General features: G+C 42.6%; 1 protein-coding gene and 1 long non-coding RNA gene across 3 annotated transcripts in view; one reads left to right on the forward strand and one right to left on the reverse strand.

The window, feature by feature from the left end:
- LOC141053741 (dipeptidase 2-like) overlaps positions 1–27,420 on the forward strand; it is a 682,167-nt gene that overhangs the window by 158,152 nt on the left and 496,595 nt on the right. The window lies entirely within an intron of this gene.
- Positions 11,817–27,420, reverse strand: part of LOC141053742 (uncharacterized) — a 45,850-nt gene continuing 30,246 nt past the window's right edge. The window contains exons 2-3 of the long non-coding RNA XR_012221261.1: positions 19,652–19,802; positions 11,817–12,873 (exon numbers count right to left, since the gene is read on the reverse strand). This is a non-coding gene — a long non-coding RNA (uncharacterized lncRNA). The remainder of the gene's footprint in view (positions 12,874–19,651; positions 19,803–27,420) is intronic.

The raw sequence follows: 27,420 nt of genomic DNA on the forward strand, positions 1-27,420 counted from the left end.
GGAGCACTATGTGGTACCCATAATACTGTGTGGAGCATTATATGGGCCTTATTCTGTAAGAAGCAATATATGGGGCTCATTATACTGTATGGAACACTATGTGGTACCCATAATACTGTATGGAGCAATAAATTGGGCTCCTTATACTGTATGGAGCAATATATTGGGCAAGTTATTCTGTATAGAGCAATATGTGGGGCTCATTATACTGTATGGAGCAATATATGGGGCTCATTATTCTGTATGGAGCAATACATGGGGCTCATTATACTGTATGGAGCAATATATGGGGCTCATTATTCTGTATGGAGCAATATATGGGGTTCATTATACTGTATAAAGCAATATATGTGACTCCTACTGTATGGAGCAATACATGGGGCTCATTGTACTGTGTGAAGCAATACATGGGGCTCATTATTCTGTATAGAACAATATATGGGGATCATTATACTGTATGGAGCAATATATGGGGCATATTATTCTGTATGGAGCGCTATGTGGTGCCCATAATACTCATAATACTGTATGGAGGACTATACAGTCTGATTTTCTGATTTATGACCTTTTGTAGAATGTACAATAGCTATCACTCATGTAATGTAAGAAATTAAATCTTTGGCATTGTATACCTACTAGTGATGAGCGAACATGCTCACCACTACTTGTTACTCGCCCAAGTATCACGGTACTCGGTGTACTTGGCGAGCACCGAGCATTTCCGGGATTACTCAACGGGAACTCGGATCTCCACCCAGCATTTTTGGCGGACTTTAGAGACCAAATCATGTTGCAGGGATTGTCTGCCAGGCAATGAAATCCCACAGCCATCTTTGTTGTGGTCGTGCAATGATTGGCAGGCCGCACAGCATCATCAGGGGTATAAGAGACCTGACGCCGCCCTGCTCAGTGCATTCAGCTTTGGATTGAGATAGTGTAGGGAGAGCTGCTGCCAATATAGGGTCAGAATTGGGGATTTATTAGATAGTGTGGGGTCTACCATTCTAAACTACTCACATCCAGCTAAAGCAACAGTCCTTCTAAGGACTAATTCCGGAGTATATAGGTTACAGTGTTAAGTAGGCAGGGTAGTGTATGTCGCTCTATATACATCAGTGTGTGTATATAGATCATTGTATACATCAAAAGGGTCCATTCCCTTCCTGTGTTCTGGTGCTGCTGCTGCTACCTGTAGGCTATATTAGCCGTATATAGCTAGCTAGTTGTAATTGGAATACAGGCCACACATTTTTTGGTGTGGTATCTCCGTGCTAGATCATATCTGTATACCAAAAGTTGTGGAAACCACAGTAGAAAAATGCGACCATAGATCCATAGTAATAAAATTACATCTCTTTATTAAATTATGAACAAGACAGGACAAAAAATGGGGAACTGTGCAAAGGACAATCAAAAAAGTGCAATAGTATAAATGCTCATACAAGCAGGACCTACCCCAGTCAGCCTGAACCATCATATACCGAGATAAATGCATATATTTCCTGTATTAAAACTCCATATAAGGAGCATTATATATCTTACATAAAGAGGGACAATGCCCATAATCTATCATACAGGATAAATCTATACATTATCCCCAAAGGAGGTAACTAAAGGGGTTAACAAGATTAATAATGCTACCCTCGGTCCATATAAACCACATCTTACATATATAGAAAGACGGAAGATGGTGCCGCAAACAATACCAGTGCTGCACCGGCAGGCAAATCACCCGCCCTAAAAAGTAAAGACCCAAAACTGTTACCTTAATGAGGTTCCAGGATGACCGGGAGGTCCGCTCGTTTCCCCGACGCGCGTTTCGGAGCAATAAGCTCCTTCCTCAGGGGGCATAAATATCAGCCCCAAATGCATCTTATTTAAATGCGCCTGCCGGAAATGCCGCAGCACGCGCCGTCCATCCCTCCCCCCTGCGGACACACCCCCCACTGGTGACGAGGCCGGAAACACATGGGCCCACGTGATCCGGCACCCGACGTCGGCAGGATACGTCACACAAGGGGAGGGGAGTGCGCGCATGCGCAGTATAATTGAGGCTCCGGCGGCCATATTGCAAGAGGGCCGATAGATAGATTTAAACCACAACAATACTTCAATGCAAAACCATATGAACAAAGAAAAAACGAACAAAGAAAAACAATATAACGTTATAAAATTATTGTATATAAGGTCATACAACATACTGAGATCCAACCCTCGGTTATTTTTGGCAACCGTTAATATGAACCATGAATATTAGAGAAAGAGGAGGAAAAGAAGGGGGAAGGAAGAAAAGAGAGAGGAGGGGAAAAGGGGGAAATGGGACAAGGGAAAAAGGGGAAGAAAAAGGAGGGGCATGAGACAGTATACAAAACGATAAAAAAGTTTTACCTGTCTAAATATTCCTTATTATTAAATATACTGTTACATCCAAAACAGGATTATCTATATTGTATAGTATATCCCATATAACCCAACAAATACTTGAGAAACACAGTATTAAAGCCAAATGATCTCATATATATAATAATCATATTCACAGATTCAATACCCAGACAAAAAAGCCCAACACTAACCCCCAATTGACACAAAATGTCCCATATAGATGTATTACACTGCAAAATATCAAAATATAATATCTGCATACAAGTATGGGTAAAGGGGGAACAGCAAAAGGCCATATACAAAGTCCATTTTAATAGTTCCCAATCAAATGTCTCAATAGATGTGCCAAAATTCACATCACTACGGTCATGAAAAAAGCTGTATACCACGACGTCCAGGGTAAAGAAATCTGGATCTTCTCTATATGGTTCCATCAAAATTACCGGGCAGCCAAAATTCTGTTCATCTTCACCGAGAAAAATATTTAGAGATATCCCCAGACCATCACCTTCAAACGACCCTAATAGTAAATCAATAAAAACTGATGTTAAAAACAAATAAAATAAAACCAACAACTACTACACCATTGTATGACCCCTCCCAGTCCCAAAACGAAGAACTGTCATCACAGGAAAGGGGCATAGGATAAACTTTCATTTAATCCCCTAGGATGCACCGTATTAAGCATCCAGATCCAACGCGATTCTTTTTGAGCTAGTCGTTGGGAAATATTCCCCCCTCGAATACCCATATCCACTATATCTATGCCCTTAAATTTGAGGCCACTACTATCACAATTATGATACAGTTTAAAATGTTTTGGTAATGTTTTTAGTAGTTGCACCTCTTCCTCATTAGCTGCGGCCTGTATGCCCAGCACATGCTCCCTAACCCTAACTTTCAGTTGCCTAATGGTAAGCCCTATATAGATCAGGGAGCATGGGCATGTAGCATAATAAACGACATTCCGGGACAAACAATTGATTTTTTTCTTAATTTTAAATTGTTTCTGTCCTGAGGAATCCGTAAATGTATCATCTGTAGTCATGTTGACACATGCCACACAATGTCCACACGCCGCACTACCACCTTTCTTATCACGAGTAAAATTGTCCAGAAAAGTTCTGGGAGGGTCTCCGACATAGTGGCTACGTACAAGATGATCACGTAGGTTCCTTGCTCTCCTAAAAGTGATTTGTGGTTTCTCCGGAATAATCTTACCCAAAATGGGATCAGTTTGCAGGATATTCCAAAATTTGTTTAAAATACCCCGCACCTGACCAGACCGGGCATTAAAATTCGTGATAAACCTAACTATATCAGGTTTCATAGACTCATCCTTCTTTTTGTACAAGAGAGTATCCCTATTGTTATGTTTAGCTCGTATGTAGGCCCTTTTTATTGACCGATTGCTATATCCCCTTTCTGCAAAACGGCCCCTCATGTCCTTAGCCTGAATTTCAAATTCTTCCTCTGTAGAACATAAACGTCTAAGACGTAAGAATTGACCTATCGGTACAGCACGTACCATGTGTCTCGGATGTGAGGAGGATGCGTGTAGGAGCATATTTGTGGCCATAGGTTTCCTGAAGATTGTAGTTTTTATAATTCCTTCCTGACCCTTACTAATTTGGACATCCAAAAATTCAATCCTTTCCCTGTCATAATTGGCAGTAAGATGGACATTCAGACAATTGTCATTTAGTTCCAAAATGAATCCATCCAATTGATTCATATCCCCCTGCCAGAACAATAAAATGTCGTCTATGTAGCGCGTCCAAAAGGGGACGCGCTCCATAGACGACAGTTGATCTGACATCAGGAGGTCTCTCTCCCACAGCCCCAGGAACAGGTTGGCATAGGAGGGCGCGAAAGCTGCCCCCATCGCTGTCCCCTGGAGCTGTAGGAAGAAAGACCCCCTGAACGTGAAAAAATTATGCGTGAGGGCAAATTCCAAAACTTCCAAAACCAAAGTCCTCAAACTCGGGGAAAGACTGGATGTCGATAGAAAGAACTTAACTGCTCGTAATCCATCGTCGTGCCGAATATTCGTATATAACGATTCGACATCCATAGTGACGAGGATAGTATCAGCATCCAACGTCAAACCATCCATTTTACACAGCAATTGATTGGTATCCTTAAGATAAGATGGTAGATCTTCCACCAGTGGCTGAAGGAGAGAATCCAGCCACCTATTGATACGCTCCAAATAGCCACCACTCCCCGAGACTATAGGCCTACCTGGAGGGCATTGAATATTCTTATGAGTCTTGGGGAGGAGGTAAAACGTTGGCACCATAGGTTCCGCTACTATTAACGCCTTAAATAATTCTCCAGAAATAATATCAGCGTCCCTAGCTTTTATAAGGATCTTTTTCACCGAGGGAGGTAAGATTCCTCCGGCCTTAAGGGTACGCTCCAGGAAGTTTCCCCCTTTCTCGAACTGTAGTGCCATTGATCTCTTTGTGAAAGTTGTTGGTAATGAGTTTGCTAAGATACCACAACATATACCAGGGGACAATTTGACAGGGGAGGAGAGGAAGCGTTTGGGACACCTGAAAAGCCTCCCTGATATTGTGATCAAGCCGGCGGACAAGGGGGGGAATGTTGTCTTATGGCCTAAACATATGTATGAAAAGGAAGCCATGCGTCAGCTCTTGAATACAACGTGTTATAAGAGACTGACTTTCAACCCCTTGTCCGCCTTTTGTACACAGTTGAAAAAGATCCTTATAAAAGCTAGGGACGCTGATATTATTTCTGGAGAATTATTTAAGGCGTTAATAGTAGCGGAACCTATGGTGCCAACGTTTTACCTCCTCCCCAAGACTCATAAGAATATTCAATGCCCTCCAGGTAGGCCTATAGTCTCGGGGAGTGGTGGCTATTTGGAGCGTATCAATAGGTGGCTGGATTCTCTCCTTCAGTCACTGGTGGAAGATCTACCATCTTATCTTAAGGATACCAATCAATTGCTGTGTAAAATGGATGGTTTGACGTTGGATGCTGATACTATCCTCGTCACTATGGATGTCGAATCGTTATATACGAATATTCGGCACGACGATGGATTACGAGCAGTTAAGTTCTTTCTATCGACATCCAGTCTTTCCCCGAGTTTGAGGACTTTGGTTTTGGAAGTTTTGGAATTTGCCCTCACGCATAATTTTTTCACGTTCAGGGGGTCTTTCTTCCTACAGCTCCAGGGGACAGCGATGGGGGCAGCTTTCGCGCCCTCCTATGCCAACCTGTTCCTGGGGCTGTGGGAGAGAGACCTCCTGATGTCAGATCAACTGTCATCTATGGAGCGCGTCCCTTTTTGGACGCGCTACATAGACGACATTTTATTGTTCTGGCAGGGGGATATGAATCAATTGGATGGATTCATTTTGGAACTAAATGACAATTGTCTGAATGTCCATCTTACTGCCAATTATGACAGGGAAAGGATTGAATTTTTGGATGTCCAAATTAGTAAGGGTCAGGAAGGAATTATAAAAACTACGATCTTCAGGAAACCTATGGCCACAAATATGCTCCTACACGCATCCTCCTCACATCCGAGACACATGGTACATGCTGTACCGATAGGTCAATTCTTACGTCTTAGACGTTTATGTTCTACAGAGGAAGAATTTGAAATTCAGGCTAAGGACATGAGGGGCCGTTTTGCAGAAAGGGGATATAGCAATCGGTCAATAAAAAGGGCCTACATACAAGCTAAACATAACAATAGGGATACTCTCTTGTACAAAAAGAAGGATGAGTCTATGAAACCTGATATAGTTAGGTTTATCACGAATTTTAATGCCCGGTCTGGTCAGGTGCGGGGTATTTTAAACAAATTTTGGAATATCCTGCAAACTGATCCCATTTTGGGTAAGATTATTCCGGAGAAACCACAAATCACTTTTAGGAGAGCAAGGAACCTACGTGATCATCTTGTACGTAGCCACTATGTCGGAGACCCTCCCAGAACTTTTCTGGACAATTTTACTCGTGATAAGAAAGGTGGTAGTGCGGCGTGTGGACATTGTGTGGCATGTGTCAACATGACTACAGATGATACATTTACGGATTCCTCAGGACAGAAACAATTTAAAATTAAGAAAAAAATCAATTGTTTGTCCCGGAATGTCGTTTATTATGCCACATGCCCATGCTCCCTGATCTATATAGGGCTTACCATTAGGCAACTGAAAGTTAGGGTTAGGGAGCATGTGCTGGGCATACAGGCCGCAGCTAATGAGGAAGAGGTGCAACTACTAAAAACATTACCAAAACATTTTAAACTGTATCATAATTGTGATAGTAGTGGCCTCAAATTTAAGGGCATAGATATAGTGGATATGGGTATTCGAGGGGGGAATATTTCCCAACGACTAGCTCAAAAAGAATCGCGTTGGATCTGGACGCTTAATACGGTGCATCCTAGGGGATTAAATGAAAGTTTATCCTATGCCCCTTTCCTGTGATGACAGTTCTTCGTTTTGGGACTGGGAGGGGTCATACAATGGTGTAGTAGTTGTTGGTTTTATTTTATTTGTTTTTAACATCAGTTTTTATTGATTTACTATTAGGGTCGTTTGAAGGTGATGGTCTGGGGATATCTCTAAATATTTTTCTCGGTGAAGATGAACAGAATTTTGGCTGCCCGGTAATTTTGATGGAACCATATAGAGAAGATCCAGATTTCTTTACCCTGGACGTCGTGGTATACAGCTTTTTTCATGACCGTAGTGATGTGAATTTTGGCACATCTATTGAGACATTTGATTGGGAACTATTAAAATGGACTTTGTATATGGCCTTTTGCTGTTCCCCCTTTACCCATACTTGTATGCAGATATTATATTTTGATATTTTGCAGTGTAATACATCTATATGGGACATTTTCTGTCAATTGGGTGTTAGTGTTGGGCTTTTTTGTCTGGGTATTGAATCTGTGAATATGATTATTATATATATATGAGATCATTTGGCTTTAAAACTGTGTTTCTCAAGTATTTGTGGGGTTATATGGGATATACTATACAATATAGATAATCCTGTTTTGGATGTAACAGTATATTTAATAATAAGGAATATTTAGACAGGTAAAACTTTTTTATCGTTTTGTATACTGTCTCATGCCCCTCCTTTTTCTTCCCCTTTTTCCCTTGTCCCATTTCCCCCTTTTCCCCTCCTCTCTCTTTTCTTCCTTCCCCCTTCTTTTCCTCCTCTTTCTCTAATATTCATGGTTCATATTAACGGTTGCCAAAAATAACCGAGGGTTGGATCTCAGTATGTTGTATGACCTTATATACAATAATTTTATAACGTTATATTGTTTTTCTTTGTTCGTTTTTTCTTTGTTCATATGGTTTTGCATTGAAGTATTGTTGTGGTTTAAATCTATCGGCACTCTTGCAATATGGCCGCCGGAGCCTCAATTATACTGCGCATGCGCGCACTCCCCTCCCCTTGTGTGACGTATCCTGCCGACGTCGGGTGCCGGATCACGTGGGCCCACGTGTTTCCGGCCTCGTCACCGGTGGGGGGTGTGTCCGCAGGGGGGAGGGATGGACGGCGCGTGCTGCGGCATTTCCGGCAGGCGCATTTAAATAAGATGCATTTGGGGCTGATATTTATGCCCCCTGAGGAAGGAGCTTATTGCTCCGAAACGCGCGTTGGGGAAAACGAGCGGTCTTCCCGGTCATCCTGGAGCCTCATTAAGGTAACAGTTTTGGGTCTTTACTTTTTAGGGCGGGTGATTTGCCTGCCGGTGCAGCACTGGTATTGTTTGCGGCACCATCTTCCGTCTTTCTATATATGTAAGATGTGGTTTATATGGCCCGAGGGTAGCATTATTAATCTTGTTAACCCCTTTAGTTACCTCCTTTGGGGATAATGTATAGATTTATCCTGTATGATAGATTATGGGCATTGTCCCTCTTTATGTAAGATATATAATGCTCCTTATATGGAGTTTTAATACAGGAAATATATGCATTTATCTCGGTATATGATGGTTCAGGCTGACTGGGGTAGGTCCTGCTTGTATGAGCATTTATACTATTGCACTTTTTTGATTGTCCTTTGCACAGTTCCCCATTTTTTGTCCTGTCTTGTTCATAATTTAATAAAGAGATGTAATTTTATTACTATGGATCTATGGTCGCATTTTTCTACTGTGGTTTCCACAACTTTTGGTGTACATATCAGCGATTGATTCTAGTTTGTCCAAACAGAGTGACACCTATAAGGAGTGATATATAATATATTTAGGATGCGGCTCTGTACCGTTGCTATTATAAATAGATCATATCTGTGCATGCTCAAAGTTTGGCCAGTTTACGGCGGTTTTCTTTTTATGGCCTGGCTGTCACTGTAGTTAAATACAGCAATATTTAGCCAAAAAAAAAAAAAAATATACAGGCCACACATTTGTCATAGTGGTATCTCCGTTGTAGTTCATATCTGTGTGTGCTCAAAGTTTTGCCAGTTTAAGGTGGTTTTCTTTTTTTTGTCCTGGGTGAAATTGTACTTATATACAGCACTAGTTAGCCCAAAAATAAAAAACCAGGGCACACCTTTGTCGTAGTGGTATCTCCATTGTAGTTCATATCTGTGTGTGCTCAAAGTTTGGCTAGCTTACGGCGGTTTTCATTTTATTTGGCCTGGCTGTCACTAGTTAAATACAGCAGTATTTAGCCAAAAAAAAAAAAACAAGCCACACATTTGTCGTAGTGGTATCTCCGTGCAGCTCATATCTGTGTGTCCTCAAAGTTTTGCCTATTTACGGCGGTTTTCTTTTTTTGTCCTGGGTGAAATGGTACTTACAGTATATAAAGCACTAGAATAAAATAAAAAAAAAAAACAGGGCACACATTTGTCGTAGTAGTATCTCCGTGCCAGATCATATCTGTGCGTGCTCAAAGTTTGGCCAGTTTACGGCAGTTTTCTTTTGTCCTGGGTGTCACAGTACTTATATACAGCACTATGTTGCATTATTTTAAAAAACAGGCCATATTTTACAGTGGGGTCTATCTGTGAAACGCCTCATACATCGATGTGACAAAAATTGAGGCATTTTAGGCCTAACTTCCCTTTTATGGGCAGTCTGTCACTCTTGTTATATCCAGCAGTCTTTTTTTATCCAAAAAAAAAAAAAAAAAAAATTAATACAGTCTGTTATCTCAGGCAGAGGCCTGGTGTATCTGTGCTGGAAAAATCTTTGCTTCGCAGGCATACATTGCATAGTTCTGTCTGCTAGCCTTGTTCTACTCATTATTTTGTGTTTTCAAAAATTAACACAAAACTTAAAAAAAAATAATACAGTCTGTTATCTCAGGCTGAGGCCTAGTGTGTCTGTGCTGGAAAAATCTTTGCTTCGCAGGCATAGTGATCACAATTTTTCTCCAAATAAATCCATTTGTATTGAGCTTTTCAAATATTTCAGTAGTCCATATAAATTGGGGAGGGCAAGGAACGGGGAAGTGGACGTGATGCTGAAAGTGGGCCACAGCAAACACCAACATCTTTGCGCTCAACCTTCCTGTCCCAGTCTCTAGGGGACTGCAGCGCACCACTATTGAAGCCAGAGCATTGTGAAACGGTTGTTGGTTGCATAGTGGATAATGCTTCCAGTCACTTAGCCACCACCACCACCATGTCTTCCACATGGTCAACTCTGAGTAGCCGTGAGTGTGGACCTGATATTACTCACCCTGATCCTCCTTCCTCCCACCATGCCGTGCCCTGAGACAACTGATCCCACACTCGGACACTCTGAAGAGCTGTTCAGTTTTCCATTTGGAGATTCGTGCCTCTCGCCCAGTCCACTTGAAGAGGGGAAAGATGATATTCCATGTAGCGATGGACAAATCTTTGAGCAGCCACGGTCACAAGAGGTGGATGATGATGAGACACAATTGCCAAAAATTCAGGAGGAGGCGCAGGGTGCGGATGTGGAAGACGAGGTGGTGGATGACATAGTGACTGACCCAACCTGGCAGGAGGACATGGAGAGCAAGGACAGCAGCACACATGGGGAAGGAGGCACATCACCCCAAGGTACTCGGTCCCCTGTCGCCACTATTTCTCCCGTTGTGCCGTACCGGCATTACACCAGCATGTGTCCCACAACATTACCCGTGCCCTCAACAATTCTGTTACTGGGAAAGTCCACCTAACCACGGACACGTGGACAAGTGCTTGTGGGCATGGATGGTACATCTCACTGACAGCACACTGGGTTAACATAGTGGAAGCCGGGACCCAGTCGGACCTTGGGATGGAACACATCCTCCCTACGCCGAGGATTGCGGGCCCTACGTCAATCAGGGTTGCCCCCACAGTGTACTACTCCTGCACCTCCTCCTCTTCAGCCTCCATCTCTGAAATTAACACATCAGTCAAAAGCTGGAAGCACTGCAGCACTGCCTCAGCCAAGGGGCAACAGGCTGTGCTGAAGATAATCTGCATAGGTGACAAACCGCACAATGCAGAAGAGTTGTGGACAGCGCTGAAAGAGCAGTCAGATATTTAGATGACACCGCTGAACCTACAGCCAGGCATGGTCGTGTGTGACAATGGCCTGAACCTGGTGGCAGCTCTGTGGCAAGGTGAGTTCACACACGTACCTTGCCAGGCCCATGTGCTGAACCTCATGGTTCAACGTTTTCTCAAAAGCTACCCGGAGCTGCCGGATCTGCTAGTGAAAGTACGCCATCTATCTGCCCATTTTAGAAAGTCAACTACACCTTCAGCCGCCCTTGCCATGCTTCAACAGCGTTTGCAGCTTCCGGCTCACCGGCTGGTGTGTGATGTCCCCACGTGTTGGAACACGTTGCATATGTTGCAAAGGATTTGTGAGCAGAAGAGGGCAGTTGTTGACTACCAGCATTAACAAGGCCGTCAATATTTAGTTCAAACTCCACACATAAGACCTCAGGAGTGGACATGGATGTCAGACATATGTACCATCCTCCAGAACTTTGAGGACTGCACCAAGATGGTGAGCAGCGATGACACCATAATTAACGTCACCATCCCACTGCTCAGGATTTTGAAAACCTCTTTTCTCACAATTAAAGAGGATGCATTGCAGGCAGAGCACGAGGCCTTGGAGCAAGGAAACATACAGGGTGATTACACTCAGCCCAGCCTCATGTCGTCACAACGTGAATTGGTAGACAATGAGGAGGAGGAGGAAGAGGAGTTACTTTCATGCGCTATAGACGGTACTGCAAGCACAGCTGTCATACCGTCTGTTCAGCGGGGATGGACTGAGGACTGGGAGGAGAAGGACAGCATGGTCAGTCGTCCTGTTGGTGAGGACATGGAAGTCTTGCCTGTTACCAGTCTGGCACGGATGGCTGACTTTATGTTGTGCTGTGTTTCCCGTGACCATAGAATCATGGAATAAAGAAGAGGAACAGCATCCGGTCTAGGTGAAAAATTGTATCAAAAATTTATTCTGCCAGTACAAAATACAACGTTTAGGCCATATTGTGGCCTTTTTCAAGTATAACATAACAGCACATATGGTGGCCTTTTATAGTGTGGCACAGCCAATCACCATTTAGGTAACACCCATCACAAAAAATCCATACATAAAATACATATAAATACATCCATCAGATAGATATATATTCAATAGCACAGTTTATCTAGTCGTTAACAGTAATGGTCATAATCATATTAGAAATATTGCAAAAGCATTTCATATATAAACAACCATCCCCAAATCAGCCCACCAATGATCGTGATGCATCAAAGGTATCCATAGAAATAACGCACCAATCACTTTACTTATATAAACCGCCAATCCCTAATCACATAATAATGGCGCCAACCCCAAAGGACCAATCATATGAGGACTCACACATCCATGTATCGGCAGAGTTCCCTCTCTTCCCTCTCACCCACATGACAACATCAGCAAGAGCCAGGTTGTATCAGGAGCGCAGTCTAATGACGCGCACCACCAGGTCAAGGCGCGCGCCGCCCATCCCCGCAGACCCGGTCACGTGACGTCTCCATCACAGAGCACCGCGCATGCGCGGTGCTATGCAAGGGATCAGCCACACGAACCGCCCACCGGGGAGACCCAGAGCACGTGATCACACAACACTCCCTCACAAGCTCGTGCATGCGTTGATTGAAAACAAGTGTAATACCACACTTGAATAAATGAGTCCACACAGATAGGCCAAAATGCTCCCAAACAACGCAGCATATAAGAGACATTTGGAATCAAGGAACCATATCCATAGTAACTTTAATAATATTCCATACTTTACGAAATACTTGATTCACATACGTTGCACATTATATAAGGAGCAAAACTAGGATAATTACAAAAAAGAAAAAAAGAAAAGAGGAAAAGAGGGCACAGGGAATTGCAGGCAAGAAATAACAAAAAAAAATCACAAAGGGCAACATCCTCTTCGTAATTCAGGACTGTTCAGTCCCCTTGTCCTCCACTCCATCCAAATGTATCACCTATAAACACCAAAAAATAAATAAAAAAACATTTAATTAAAAGACCATAAAAGGCCACATAGGCAAATATACACCCACATTAAAGAATAATGACACAAAGTGAGGGATTAGGTGACACAAGTATGTAGATTGTAATCCAAGTTCAAACCCCTTGGTTGCAATGTATCGAGAATCGATATCCATCTCAACTCCTTTTTCTTCAACATCTTAACCCTATCACCCCCACGTCTCAATACAGGAACCCCATCTATTACTCCAAATCATAACTGGTTCACTGAATGTCTACACTCTAAAAAATGCTTCGGAATCTGCAACTCCACGACTTTAGTCCTAATTGTACTCTTATGCTTACTAATACGAGCCCTAATCTCCATGGTGGTCTCTCCTATATACATAAGCCCACATGGGCACAAAATCAAGTAAATCACAAAACTTGACGAACACGTATACCTCTCTTTAATAGAATTTTTTTTTCCAGTTCGAGGGTGATTGAAACTATCACCCTTTAACATGTTTCCACAACAGGCACATCCCAAACATGGGAAATTGCCCATCTTAGGAGGACATATTGTCCTTTGTACGTTGACTTTTGATGAACCAATATCTGACCTTACCAATCTATCTTTAAGATTGTGTCCACGTCTATACGAAAGCAATGGCCTGTCCACAAATTGTGATATCTGAGGCAGACCCTTCTGTAAGAGGCTCCAGTGTTTGTTCAGGATACCTCCAATCCTGCCACTAACTGGGCAATATGTTGAGACAAAAGGAACACGTCTCATAGGCCCTTTAGTTCGCTTACGGCTAGAATCCTCCACCGATATATTTCGAGCCTTAACTCTATAAGAATTAACTCGATCCATCGGGTAGCCCCTATTAACAAATTTTGTACACATCTGGTCCAATCTTAAATCCAACTTATCATCCTCTTTGACAATCCTCCGTACACGTAACATCTGACTCCATGGAAGTGACTCCACCATCCGTCTTGGGTGATTACTATCATACACCAAAAGACTATTCCTATCTGTCTCTTTTACAAAAAGATCAGTATACAGAGACTCCTCTTTCTTGTAGACCAGCGTGTCCAAAAATTGGACCTGATCATAAGAGTGGGTCAATGTAAACTTCAACTCAGAGAATACATTGTTCAATTCATTTTGAAAATCAAGAAGATCCTCCAGACTACCATCCCAGATACAGAAGATATCGTCGATGTAGCGCCACCAGGCCCAGACATGGAATTGTACACATACCGGTCCTCGAATACCGCCATATAGATGTTAGCATACAGGTAGGTAGGTTGGGGCCACATTGGACCCCATGGCGGTACCCTGCAACTGTAGGTAATAATCATCCCCAAAGAGAAAAAAATTCCTCCTGAGGATGAAACCTAGCAGTGCTAGGACCAGTTGTGCACATTCTGGCACCATGTCCGAGCCTGTCAGCACCACATCGACGGCCTCCAAACCCCTATCATGCTCAATGGACGTATATAGAGTAACCACATCAAAGGATGCAAGCACTATATGAGGAGTAACTTTAACGTCACTAATTTTCTGCAAAAAATCATTCGTATCTACAATATAAGACCGTACTGACGTAGCAAAACGTCGCAATACTTTGTCAAGAAAAATCGAAACCTTACTACATAATGACCCCCTCCCAGATACTATGGGCCGCCCAGGTGGATTCTCCAAACTTACAGTGCCTACAAGTAGTATTCAACCCCCTGCAGATTTAGCAGGTTTACACATTCGGAATTAACTTGGCATTGTGACATTTGGACTGTAGATCAGCCTGGAAGTGTGAAATGCACTGCAGCAAAAAAGAATGTTATTTCTTTGTTTAATTTTTTTTTAAATTGTGAAAAGTTTATTCAGAGGGTCATTTATTATTCAACCCCTCAAACCCCCAGAATTCTGTTTGGTTCCCCTAAAGTATTAAGAAGTATTTCAGGCACAAAGAACAATGATCTTCACATGTTTGGATTAATTATCTCTTTTTCCAGACTTTTCTGACTATTTAAGACCCTGCCCAAACTTGTGAACAGCACTCATACATGGTCAACATGGGAAAGACAAAAGGAGCATTCCAAGGCCATCAGAGACAAGATCGTGGAGGGTCACAAGGCTGGCAAGGGGTACAAAACCCTTTCCAAGGAGTTGGGCCTACCTGTCTCCACTGTTGGGAGCATCATCCGGAAGTGGAAGGCTTATGGAACTACTGTTAGCCTTCCACGGCCTGGACAGCCTTTGAAAGTTTCCTCCCGTGCCGAGGCCAGGCTTGTCCGAAGAGTCAAGGCTAACCCAAGGACAACAAGGAAGGAGCTCCGGGAAGATCTCATGGCAGTGGGGACATTGGTTTCAGTCAATACCATAAGTAACGTACTCCACCGCAATGGTCTCCGTTCCAGACGAGCCCGTAAGGTACCTTTACTTTCAAAGCGTCATGTCAAGGCTCGTCTACAGTTTGCTCATGATCACTTGGAGGACTCTGAGATAGACTGGTTCAAGGTTCTCTGGTCTGATGAGACCAAGATCGAGATCTTTGGTGCCAACCACACACGTGACGTTTGGAGACTGGATGGCACTGCATACGACCCCAAGAATACCATCCCTACAGTCAAGCATGGTGGTGGCAGCATCACGCTGTGGGGCTGTTTCTCAGCCAAGGGGCCTGGCCATCTGGTCCGCATCCATGGGAAGATGGATAGCACGGCCTACCTGGAGATTTTCGCCAAGAACCTCCGCTCCTCCATCAAGGATCTTAAGATGGGTCGTCATTAGTGTTGAGCATTCCGATACCGCAAGTATCGGGTATCGGCCGATACTTGCTGTATCGGAATTCCGATACCGACTTCCGATATTTTTTCAATATCGGAATTCGGCATCGGAATCGGAAGTTCAAAGTTGATTGACAGCCTGACGTCATCATGATGCGCGGTGTGTGCGCATCATGATGCGCCGTCATTTCGGGCCTTCCGGGGGTCTCTGCCGGTGGGCTGTGTGGACTGCCCGGGGTCTGTGCCGGCCTGCCGGTGGTCTGTGCACCCTGTGGGGGTCTGTACCGGCCTGCCGGGGGGCTGTGCTGATGTCCGGGGGTCTGTGCAAGCATCGTCCGATGGGACTACAAGTCCCATCAGGCGATGCCTGCTACCATGACAGCGATTGACACATTAGCCAATGATGGGACAGTAGTAGTCCCATCATCCGGCTAATGTGTTAAATGTTAAAAAAAAAAAAAAAAAAAAAAAAAAAAAAAAAATACTACATGATACATGCTACATACATGCTACATACATGCTACATACATGCTACATACATGCTACATACATGCTACATACATGCTACATACATGCTACATACATGCTACATGCTACATGCTACATGCTACATGCTACATACATCATACATACTACATACATACTACATACATACAACATACATACTACATACATACTACATACATACTACATACATACTACATACATACTACATACATACTACATACATACTACATACATACTACATACATACTACATACATACTACATACATACTACATACATACTACATACATACTACATACATACTACATACATACTACATACATACATACTACATACATACAATACATTCATACAATACATACATAGACATACAGTACATATAACAGAGTAACATACTTACCAATACTTGTCACATTGTTCCCCGAAGCCATTGTCTTTTCCGGAATAAATATTAACATAACAAACCACAAAAAATACTCACCCACAATCCGAAGCAGTCCACGAGTGTGTCCCACGACGATCTTGGGTAGAGAACGGCAGCATCAGCTGATGCTGCCGTTCTCTACGGGCAGCAGGAATCCAATGACGGAAGGTAGGTATCCTTCCGCACTGTATTCCTCCGCCACTTAAAAAAAAAAAAAGTCCCTAGTCTCACTTTATGCCATTGATGCGTGGGAAATTCCCACACAGCAATGGCATAGTGAGACTAGGGACTTTTTTTTTTTTTAAGTGGCGGAGGAATACAGTGCGGAAGGATACCTACCTTCCGTCATTGGATTCCTGCAGCCCGTAGAGAACGGCAGCATCAGCTGATGCTGCAGTTCTCTACCCAAGATCGTCGTGGGACACACTCGTGGACTGCTTCGGATCGTGGGTGAGTATTTTTGTGGTTTGTTATGTTAATATTTATTCCGGAAGAGACAATGGCTTCGGGGAACAATGTGACAAGTATTGGTAAGTATGTTACTCTATGTTATATGTACTGTATGTCTATGTATGTATTGTATGAATGTATTGTATGAATGTATTGTATGAATGTATTGTATGAATGTAGTATATATGTGGCATGCATGTGGCATGCATGTGGCATGCATGTAGCATGCATGTAGCATGCATGTAGCATGCATGTAGCATGCATGTAGCATGCATGTAGCATGCATCTAGCATGCATCTAGCATGCATGTAGCATGCATGTAGCATGCATGTAGCATGCATGTAGCATGCATGTAGCATGCATGTAGCATGCATGTAGCATGCATGTGGTATATATGTAGCATGCATGTAGCATGCATGTGGTATATATGTAGTATGTAGCATGCATGTAGCATGCATGTAGCATGCATGTAGCATGCATGTAGCATGTAGCATGCATGTAGCATGCATGTAGCATGCATGTGGTATATATGTAGCATGCATGTAGCATGCATGTGGTATATATGTAGCATGCATGTAGCATGCATGTGGTATATATGTAGCATGCATGTAGCATGCATGTGGTATATATGTAGCATGCATGTAGCATGCATGTGGTATATATGTAGCATGCATGTAGCATGCATGTGGTATATATGTAGCATGCATGTAGCATGCATTTGGTATATATGTAGCATGCATGTAGCATGCATGTGGTATATATGTAGCATGCATGTAGCATGCATGTGGTATATATGTAGCATGCATGTAGCATGCATGTGGTATATATGTAGTATGTAGCATGCAGGTAGCATGCAGGTAGCATGCAGGTAGCATGCAGGTAGCATGTATGTAGTATTTTTTTTTTTAACATTTAACACATTAGCCGGATGATGGGACTACTGCTGTCCCATCATTGGCTAATGTGTCAATCACTGTCATGGTAGCAGGCATCGCCCGATGGGACTTGTAGTCCCATCGGACGATGCCTGCACAGACCCCCGAAGCCTGCACAGACCACCGGCAGGCCGGCACAGCCCCCCGGAGCCTGCACAGACCACCGGCAGGCCGGCACAGCCCCCCGGCAGGCCGGCACAGCCCACCGGAGCCTGCAGACCACCGGCAGGCCGGCACAGCCCCCCGGCAGGCCGGCACAGACCACCGGAGCCTGCACAGACCCCCTGGCAGGCCGGCACAGCCCCCCGAAAGGCCCGTACAGACCCCAGAGAGGCTGTACAAGGCAAAAACAGGGTTTTTCTTATTCCGATACCGGAAGTCCCATAGACTTGAATGGGACTTCCGGAATCGGCGATACCGATACTTTTTTTTAAAGATCGGCCGATCCATTCCGATCCGATACTTTGAAGTATCGGACGGTATCGCTCAACTCTAGTCGTCATTTCATCTTCCAACAAGACAACGACCCAAAGCACACAGCCAAGAAAACCAAGGCCTGGTTCAAGAGGCAAAAAATCAAGGTGTTGGAGTGGCCTAGTCAGTCTCCTGACCTTAACCCAATTGAAAACTTGTGGAAGGAGCTCAAGATTAAAGTCCACATGAGACACCCAAAGAACCTAGATAACTTGGAGAAGATCTGCATGGAGGAGTGGGCCAAGATAACTCCAGAGACCTGTGCCGGCCTGATCAGGTCTTATAAAAGACGATTATTAGCTGTAATTGCAAACAAGGGTTATTCCACAAAATATTAAACCTAGGGGTTGAATAATAATTGACCCACACTTGTATGTTTAAAATTTATTAAAATTTAACTGAGCAACATAACTTTTTGGTTTGTAAGATTTATGCATCTGTTAATAAATCCTGCTCTTGTGTGAAGTTTGAAGGCTCTAACTTATTTGCATCTTATAAAACCTGCTAAATCTGCAGGGGGTTGAATACTACTTGTAGGCACTGTATGTATTTTCGGTAACGTATATAGTATTGGTGTCTGGGGAGCATCCACCACCAAATATTCAGATAGCTTCTGATCAATGAGTCCACTGAGCAAGGACTCATCCACCAAGAGCCGCAATTCACTCAAGAAACGGGGGGTGGGGTCACTAGTCGATCTAACATACACTGCAGTATCAGAAAGTTGGCCAAGAATCTCCATCTTATATTTGTCTGTATCCATAACAACTACCGCACCACCTTTATCTGCAGCTTTTATCGTAATAGCAGTATTTTTTGAAAGATTATCCAATGCCTGTTTTTCAGAGTATGTAAGATTCCCCCTATGTTGACCCTGAAACTCTCCCTTCAATTGTGCAATATCTCTCTCGACCAACTGAATATATGATTCAACAACGTTATTCCTAACAGGTGGTTGAAAATTACTCTTACTGTATAATCCAACACCCTGGAGCATAAAACCAATAGATTTATCATCATCACTAATTGCACATGATTTTTCTTCCTTATCAAAGAAAAAGGATGCCAATCGTAGCCTCCTAAAAAAAGAGAACAAATCACACTTGATTTCAAACCAATCAGGGGAATTTGTGGGACAAAACGACAGTCCCTTAGACAATACCCCATAGTCCACTTCAGATAACACACACGATGAGATATTTACCACCAAGTCTCTCTGTGTTACTGGATTCTCTTTTTCACCTCCATATTCCTCGTTCGCATTGGTGCTTTGCGTGACATTCCTCTTTCTCCTGTGCTTTCTAGCTCCTCGACGGGTCCTCCTTTTCTTGTTATATTGTCCATCTTGTCTTTTCCTAAAAAAAAATAGAAGATGACGATGCTGCACCCATATTAGAGTCATCCGTTGAATCAGACTCAGCAGTAGTGAACCCAAATCTTTGATCTTTAACTGGTGGTCTCCTCCTTCTACGCATTAGAATCATAGAATCGTAGAGTTGGAAGGGACCTCCTGGGCCATCTGGTCCAACCCCCTGCTCAAAGCAGGATTCGCTAAATCATCCCAGTCAGATGTCTGTCCAGCCTCTGTTTGAAGACTTCCATTGAAGGAGAACTCACCACTTCTCGTGGCAGCCTGTTCCACTCATTGATCACTCTAACTGTCAAAAAGTTTTTTCTAATATCTAATCTGTGTCTCCTCCCATTCAGTTTCATCCCATTGCTTCTAGTCTTTCCTTGTGCAAATGAGAATAAAGTTGATCCTTCTACAATGTGACAGCCCTTTAGATATTTGTAGACAGCTATTAAGTCTCCTCTCAGTCTTCTCTTTTGCAAACTAAACATTCCCAAATCCTGCAACCTTTCCTCATAAGACAGGGTTTGCAGACCGGTCACCATTCTGGTCGCTCTTTTCTGAACTTGCTCCAGTTTGTTGATGTCTTTTTTAAAATGTGGTGCCCAAAACTGGACACAATATTCCAGATGAGGTCTGACCAAAGAGGAGTAGAGGGAAATAATGACTTCACGTGATCTAGACTGTATGCTTCTGTTAATACATCCTAGAATTGCATTTGCCTTTTTTGCTGCTGCATCACACTGTTGACTCATATTCAGTCTGTGATCTATTAGTATACCCAAGTCTTTTTCACATGTGCTGTCACTTAGCCCTATTCCTCCCATTCTATATATGCTTTTTCCATTTTTATTGCCCAGATGTAGTACTTTGCATTTCTCCCTGTTAAAAACCATTCTGTTTGTTGCTGCCCACTTCTCCAGTTTATTTAAATCTTTTTGAATCCTCTCTCTCTCTTCTCTAGTATTAGCTATCCCTCCTAGCTTTGTGTCATCAGCAAATTTAATCAGTTTACCCTCAATGCCTTCATCTAAATCGTTGATAAAGATGTTGAACAATACAGGGCCCAGGACAGAGCCCTGTGGTACCCCACTTGAGACATTCTTCCAACTGGATGTGCAGCCATTTACGACCACTCTTTGGGTCCGATCACTAAGCCAGTTATGAATCCACCCAACAGTTGCCTTGTCCATTCCATACTTAATCAGTTTTTCAATAAGGATTGTATGAGAGACTTTGTCAAATGCTTTGCTGAAGTCAAGATATACTATATCTACAGCATTTCCTTGATCCACCCAATCAGTGATACCGTCATAGAAGGAAATTAAGTTAGTCTGACATGACTTATTAGTTACAAACCCATGCTGACTCTGTTTAATCACTTCATTCTTATCCAGGTATTGACATACATGTTGTTTAATAATTTCTTCAAAGATCTTTCCTGGTATAGAAGTCAGACTCACCGGCCTATAGTTACCTGGGTCCACCTTCTTCCCCTTTTTGAAGATAGGAACAACATTTGCTCTTCTCCAGTCTTCTGGCACTTCTCCTGTTCTCCAAGAATTTTCAAAGATTATAGAGAGGGGTTCAAAAATTTCTTCTGCTATCTCCTTCAGTACTCTGGGGTGTAATTCATCTGGACCTGGAGACTTGAATTCATTTAGGCTAGCTAAGTGTTTCCTCACTATCTTTCTGTTTATAGATATCCTGGATTCTTCTATTCCCTTAATAGGACAGTGAATAACAGTTGATGTTACATTTCCTTTCTGAGAGAAAACAGATGCAAAATAGGAATTTAAAAGTTCAGCCTTCTCAACATCCTGTCTTACCATTTCATCATTTTCATCCTGTAAAAATCCTATAGCATCTTTGACTTTTCTTTTACTTTTGACATATCCCCAAAATCCTTTATTATTGCTTTTGACATCTCTTGCAAGCCTCAATTCATTTTCAGCTTTAGCTAATCTGATTTGTGCCCTGCAGGTTCTGCAGACAGCATTATATTCTTCTTTAGATATGCCTCCCTCTTTCCATTTTATAAACATTTTTTTCTTCCTTTTTAGCATGTGCTTAAGTTCTGTGTTCATCCATCCTGGTTTCCTTAACTGCTTCCTATTCTTCCCTCTTTTCGGAATTGTTAACAACTGTGCTTTGAGAATTTCATTTTTCAAGATTTCCCATCCTTCCTGGACATTTTTGTCTTTAAGGATATCCAGCCATTGGATCCCTCCAATTCTCTTTCTGAATCCCTTAAAATCTGCCTTTCTGAAATCTAACCTTGACGTCTGAGTCTTCACAGGTCTTCCGCCTCTAGTTATCCAAAATTCTAAAATAGCATGGTCGCTACCTCCTAGGGTCCCAGCCACTTTTACCTCCTCAACCATTTCCTCCCTGTTTATAAGGATTAGATCCAAGGTAGCAGTTCCCCTTGTTTTCTCCCTTACCTTTTGGAAGATAAAGTTGTCAGCAAGAGAGGCATTGGCATTGGCAAGGGCCGATCTCTCCTAGGGTATGGAGTATTTTGCTGACCCATTTGCCATGAGAAAATACGACCAGATCTGTAATCATCAGCATCACGAAACCATTTTGTACGTTTAGTTTTCTCTGTATCACCTCGGTATTTCACCAACTTATCCTCCAACTGAGATTTGAATAGGTCCACCTCCTGTGTTGTCAATTCAGATGTCAATTGCTGCTCCAGATCGGCAATGTTTCTCTTCACAGACTCCACCTCTATATGGAGAAACTCAACATTCAGAAGCATTAAATCAAATGCAAACTTGTTTGTAATAGACTCAAACCTACTGCAAAATTGTGAATTATCTGCAAGCAATGTAGGACGTAAATGCGGTCTTAAACCACGTGGAATCCTATGGACTTTATAATATTCACATAATGTGGTAGCATGCAATTCATACGATATGCATTTCCTTCTGTTTCATATTTCTTTTTAAGCATATCAGCAGTAGGTTTGTTTAAAAAGGACATATCTGTCCGGGCTCCAGACAAAATCCTTTTCACAAAATCCTCTGTGTAGGAAAAAATCATGGCAGTATCCAGTTCACCCACCTCTGGATTAGCAGTTTCCATATTCAATCCGGTGCAAGCCCGCCAGAGTCCAAACGATAAATCAGAAAGAGCAGCTGACAGCACAATGGAGTAGATGCAGGTTCAAAGGTTCATGGACCTAAATGAACAATAGTCCAAATAAGGAAGAGGAACAGCATCCGGTCTAGGTGAAAAATTGTATCAAAAATGTATTCTGCCAGTACAAAATACAACGTTTCGGCCATATTGTGGCCTTTTTCAAGTATAACATAACAGCACATATGGTGGCTTTTTATAGTGTGGCGCAGCCAATTACCATTTAGGTAACACCCATCACAAAAAATCCATACATAAAATACATATAAATACATCCATCAGATAGATATATATTCAATAGCACAGTTTATCTAGTCGTTAACAGTAATGGTCATAATCATATTAGAAATATTGCAAAAGCATTTCATATATAAACAACCATCCCCAAATCAGCCCACCAATGATCGTGATGCATCAAAGGTATCCATAGAAATAACGCACCAATCACTTGCAATAATACATATCCATATATAAACCGCCAATCCCTAATCCCATAATAATGGCGCCAACCCCAAAGGACCAATCATATGAGGACTTACACATCCATGTATCGGCAGAGTTCCCTCTCACCCACATGACATCAGCAAGAGCCAGGTTGTATCAGGAGCGCAGTCTAATGGCGCACACCACCAGGTCAAGGCGCGCGCGCCACCCATCCCCGCAGACCCGGTCACGTGACGTCTCCGTCACAGAGCACCGCGCATGCGCGGTGCTATGCAAAGGATCAGCCACACGAACCGCCCACCGGGGAGGACCGCGCACGCGCAGAGACCCAGAGCACGCGATCACACAACACACTCCCTCACAAGCTTGCGCATGCGCTGATTAGCGAAAACAAGTGTAATACCACGCTTGAATAAATGAGTCCACACAGATAGGCCAAAATGCTCCCAAACAACGCAGCAAATAAGAGACATTTGGAATCAAGGAACCATATCCATAGTAACTTTAATAATATTCCATACTTTACGAAATACTTGATTCACATACGTTGCACATTATATAAGGAGCAAAACTGGGATAATTACAAAAAAAGAAAAAAAAGAAAAAAAGGAAAAGAGGGCACGGGGAATGGCAGGCAAGAAATAACGACAAAAAAAATCACAAAGGACAACATCGTCTTCGTAATTCAGGACTGTTCAGTCCCCGTGTCCTCCACTCCATCCAAATGTATCACCTATAAACACCAAAAAATAAATAAGAAATCATTTAATTAAAAGACCATAAAAGGCCACATAGGCAAATATACACCCACATCAAAGAATAATGACACTATAAAAGGCCACCATATGTGCTGTTATGTTATACTTGAAAAAGGCCACAATATGGCCGAAACGTTGTATTTTGTACTGGCAGAATAAATTTTTGATACAATTTTTCACCTAGACCGGATGCTGTTCCTCTTCCTTATTTGGACTATTGTTCATTTGGGTCCATGAACCTTTGAACCTGCATCTACTCCTCCATTGTGCTGTCAGCTGCTCTTTGTTGTTGTTCATAGAATCATGGAATCATAGAATCGTAGAGTTGGAAGGGACCTCCTGGGCCATCTGGTCCAACCCCCTGCTCAAAGCAGGATTCGCTAAATCATCCCAGTCAGATGTCTGTCCAGCCTCTGTTTGAAGACTTCCATTGAAGGAAAACTCACCACTTCTCGTGGCAGCCTGTTCCACTCATTGATCACTCTAACTGTCAAAAAGTTTTTTCTAATATCTAATCTGTGTCTCCTCCCATTCAGTTTCATCCCATTGCTTCTAGTCTTTCCTTGTGCAAATGAGAATAAAGTTGATCCTTCTACAATGTGACAGCCCTTTAGATATTTGTAGACAGCTATTAAGTCTCCTCTCAGTCTTCTCTTTTGCAAACTAAACAATCCCAAATCCTGCAACCTTTCCTCATAAGACAGGGTTGGCAGACCGGTCACCATTCTAGTTGCTCTTTTCTGAACTTGCTCCAGTTTGTTGATGTCTTTTTTAAAATGTGGTGCCCAAAACTGGACACAATATTCCAGATAACCCTCGCATTATAACAATTTTCAGTGACACTCATTGCTGGCTGGTGACACTTCTAGACCCACGCTACAAGGATAACTTTAAAACTCTTCTTCCAGAGGCAGAGAGCTGTACAAAAATGTTGCTGTACCAGAGGACCCTTGTAGGAGAATTCCTGAAAATTCCCATGTGAGAACGCTGGCAGCAGACATCAGAGTTTGTTGTACAACCAAGTAGTCCAAGCGAGAGAGAAAGAAGTACAATCCAGCTCAGGCAAGGGAACAATGGCAAAATTCTGGGACAGTTTTTTCAGACCCTCCCATCGTGCCGGCACAGAGGCAAGGGGTGCTGGCACAAGAAGTGCAATATTTGGGAAGATGCTGAGGGAGTACCTTGCAGATCATACCAATGACCTCCGGGATTCCTCTGTGCCTTTTAATTATTGGGTAACCAAGCTGGACAAGTGGCATGAACTGGCTCTCTGCGCCTTGGAGGTCCTGGCCTGCCCTACTGCTAGCGTTCTGTCAGAGCGGGTTTTTAGTGCCGATGGTGGTATTATAACAGATAAGCGCATCCGCCTGACATCTGACAATGTTGACAGGCTGACTCTTATAAAAATGAACAAGGGCTGGATTGGGCAAGACTTCTGTACACCACCGAATGAAAACAGTGAAACATAACCTCAAATGCATTGTCTTTTTTGTGGAGGTGTATTCTCATGCACCTCTTCACAACCACACATGGGTATCAACTTCCTGATTTGGTCTGTTTGGTTTTATCCTCCTCCTTATCCTCATCATCCACAACCAGCAGAACACCAGGGTGAACGTATTCCGTGATGCAAAAGTCACTCAATTTTTGTGCAAGGGTGTTTTTATGATGCCCGTTACTAATTTGAAACCAAAACAAATGTTACTCCCCCAGGGGGAACTGTCATAAAAATGAGATGTACATATAATCTTCACATTTATTCTTATATTTTCCAGTTTTACTATCTCTGGACCATCCTCTTAGGACCTAGTGTATACCTCTACAATAGAAAAATATTGTTCTGTCCTCACTAAATGAAGCAGAATTCATGTAGCTTATACAGGCAGCTAAACTGCTATACCGGGTCCAATAAGGAGACTGTAGTTGAATCTGTGCTTTATTGAACGTGATGGTATATTGGCGCGGTTAAACTACAAGCAAAACATATATATACACTCAGTCAACACAGGGTACATCAGGAATTCATATATACATGACACATTATGAATCAACATCTGCACTAATAGCTAACCAGGGGAAGGACTAATTAACAGGCTAATAAGAGACAGGAATTAGATGAAGGAAGCATAAATACTTACCAGCGATGCTATCACAAGGGGAGAAGAGAAATGAGATGCTTCCTGAATGCAGGCAGAAGGAAAATGGAGTACTGGAGGCTGAACTAACCATAATCCTTTGCAAAGGCTACCAGAATGCACTGCAAGACTTACCAGAATGCACTGCAACGGAGGGAAATACAAGCAAAGTGAAAGCAAAACTACAATAACACTGCGGTTATGACTCTGGCACTAGATGGAGCCAAATACACTGAAAACATTAACAAGCAGATAATTGAGGATTATGAATCAGATGTCGGAGACAGAACACTCCCCGTCTAGCGTCAAATGGATGTCACTGTCCTTTTTCTCAGAAGACAGCAATAGGACCAGTTCAGTTACTGGTCTGAAGGATCTCTTAAGTTCATTCCCTTTGGCCATCCTCAGTTCAACTTTGCGGATGTTGCCATCCTTACTCGCGAATGTTGCGGTCACTAGACCAAGTGGTCACTGGTTTCAGTGGATTTGACAGTTTTTCGCAAGGACGAGGTCACCAATCCTCAGATTAGGCCTTTTAGATTGCCACTTCATCCGTGGCTGCAGGGTAGACAAATATTGTTTGCGCCACCTGTCCCAGAAAGTATTTGCAAGACTTTGTACCTGTCTCCATTGGTGCTTGTAGAGGTCCTTAGCGTTGAATCCTCCTGGAGGGGCACTGGATAGTCCTGTTTTCTGGGTGAGGAGAGTAGCTGCAGTCAATGTATGAAGTGTAGACAACTGAGGATGGATTTCAGCATCTGAGTCCTCTCTCACTAGTTCAAAGGTGATAACACCAGGTAGCATGATATATTCAGAGGCAAACAGTACCAATTGGCACACAAAAACTAGAAAAAAAGGCTCAAGCTCCATGTAAACATGAAAATAGGAGGACAAAGGAGCATATAAAATAGCAAAAGTTTATTAACATCGTATCACTAACATCATGTCAAATAGTAAGAAATTGGTACAAAAAATACATAGTATCAGATACACAAAAGGAAAAGGAGACAATGAGGGTAAGTATCTCAAGGCTCAGTGTCAGCACAAATGGTGTTAATAATTAGGCACATATAGACCCCTAAAAATGAATAAAGTTCTAATTGCCCTGAAAAAATGACAGGGCATATGTGCCATGAGAAAG

The sequence above is a fragment of the Dendrobates tinctorius genome, unplaced genomic scaffold, assembly GCF_039654945.1.
Source record: "Dendrobates tinctorius isolate UK_male_01 unplaced genomic scaffold, ASM3965494v1 ptg000170l, whole genome shotgun sequence".
In the NCBI taxonomy this organism is placed as follows: Eukaryota; Metazoa; Chordata; class Amphibia; order Anura; family Dendrobatidae; genus Dendrobates; species Dendrobates tinctorius.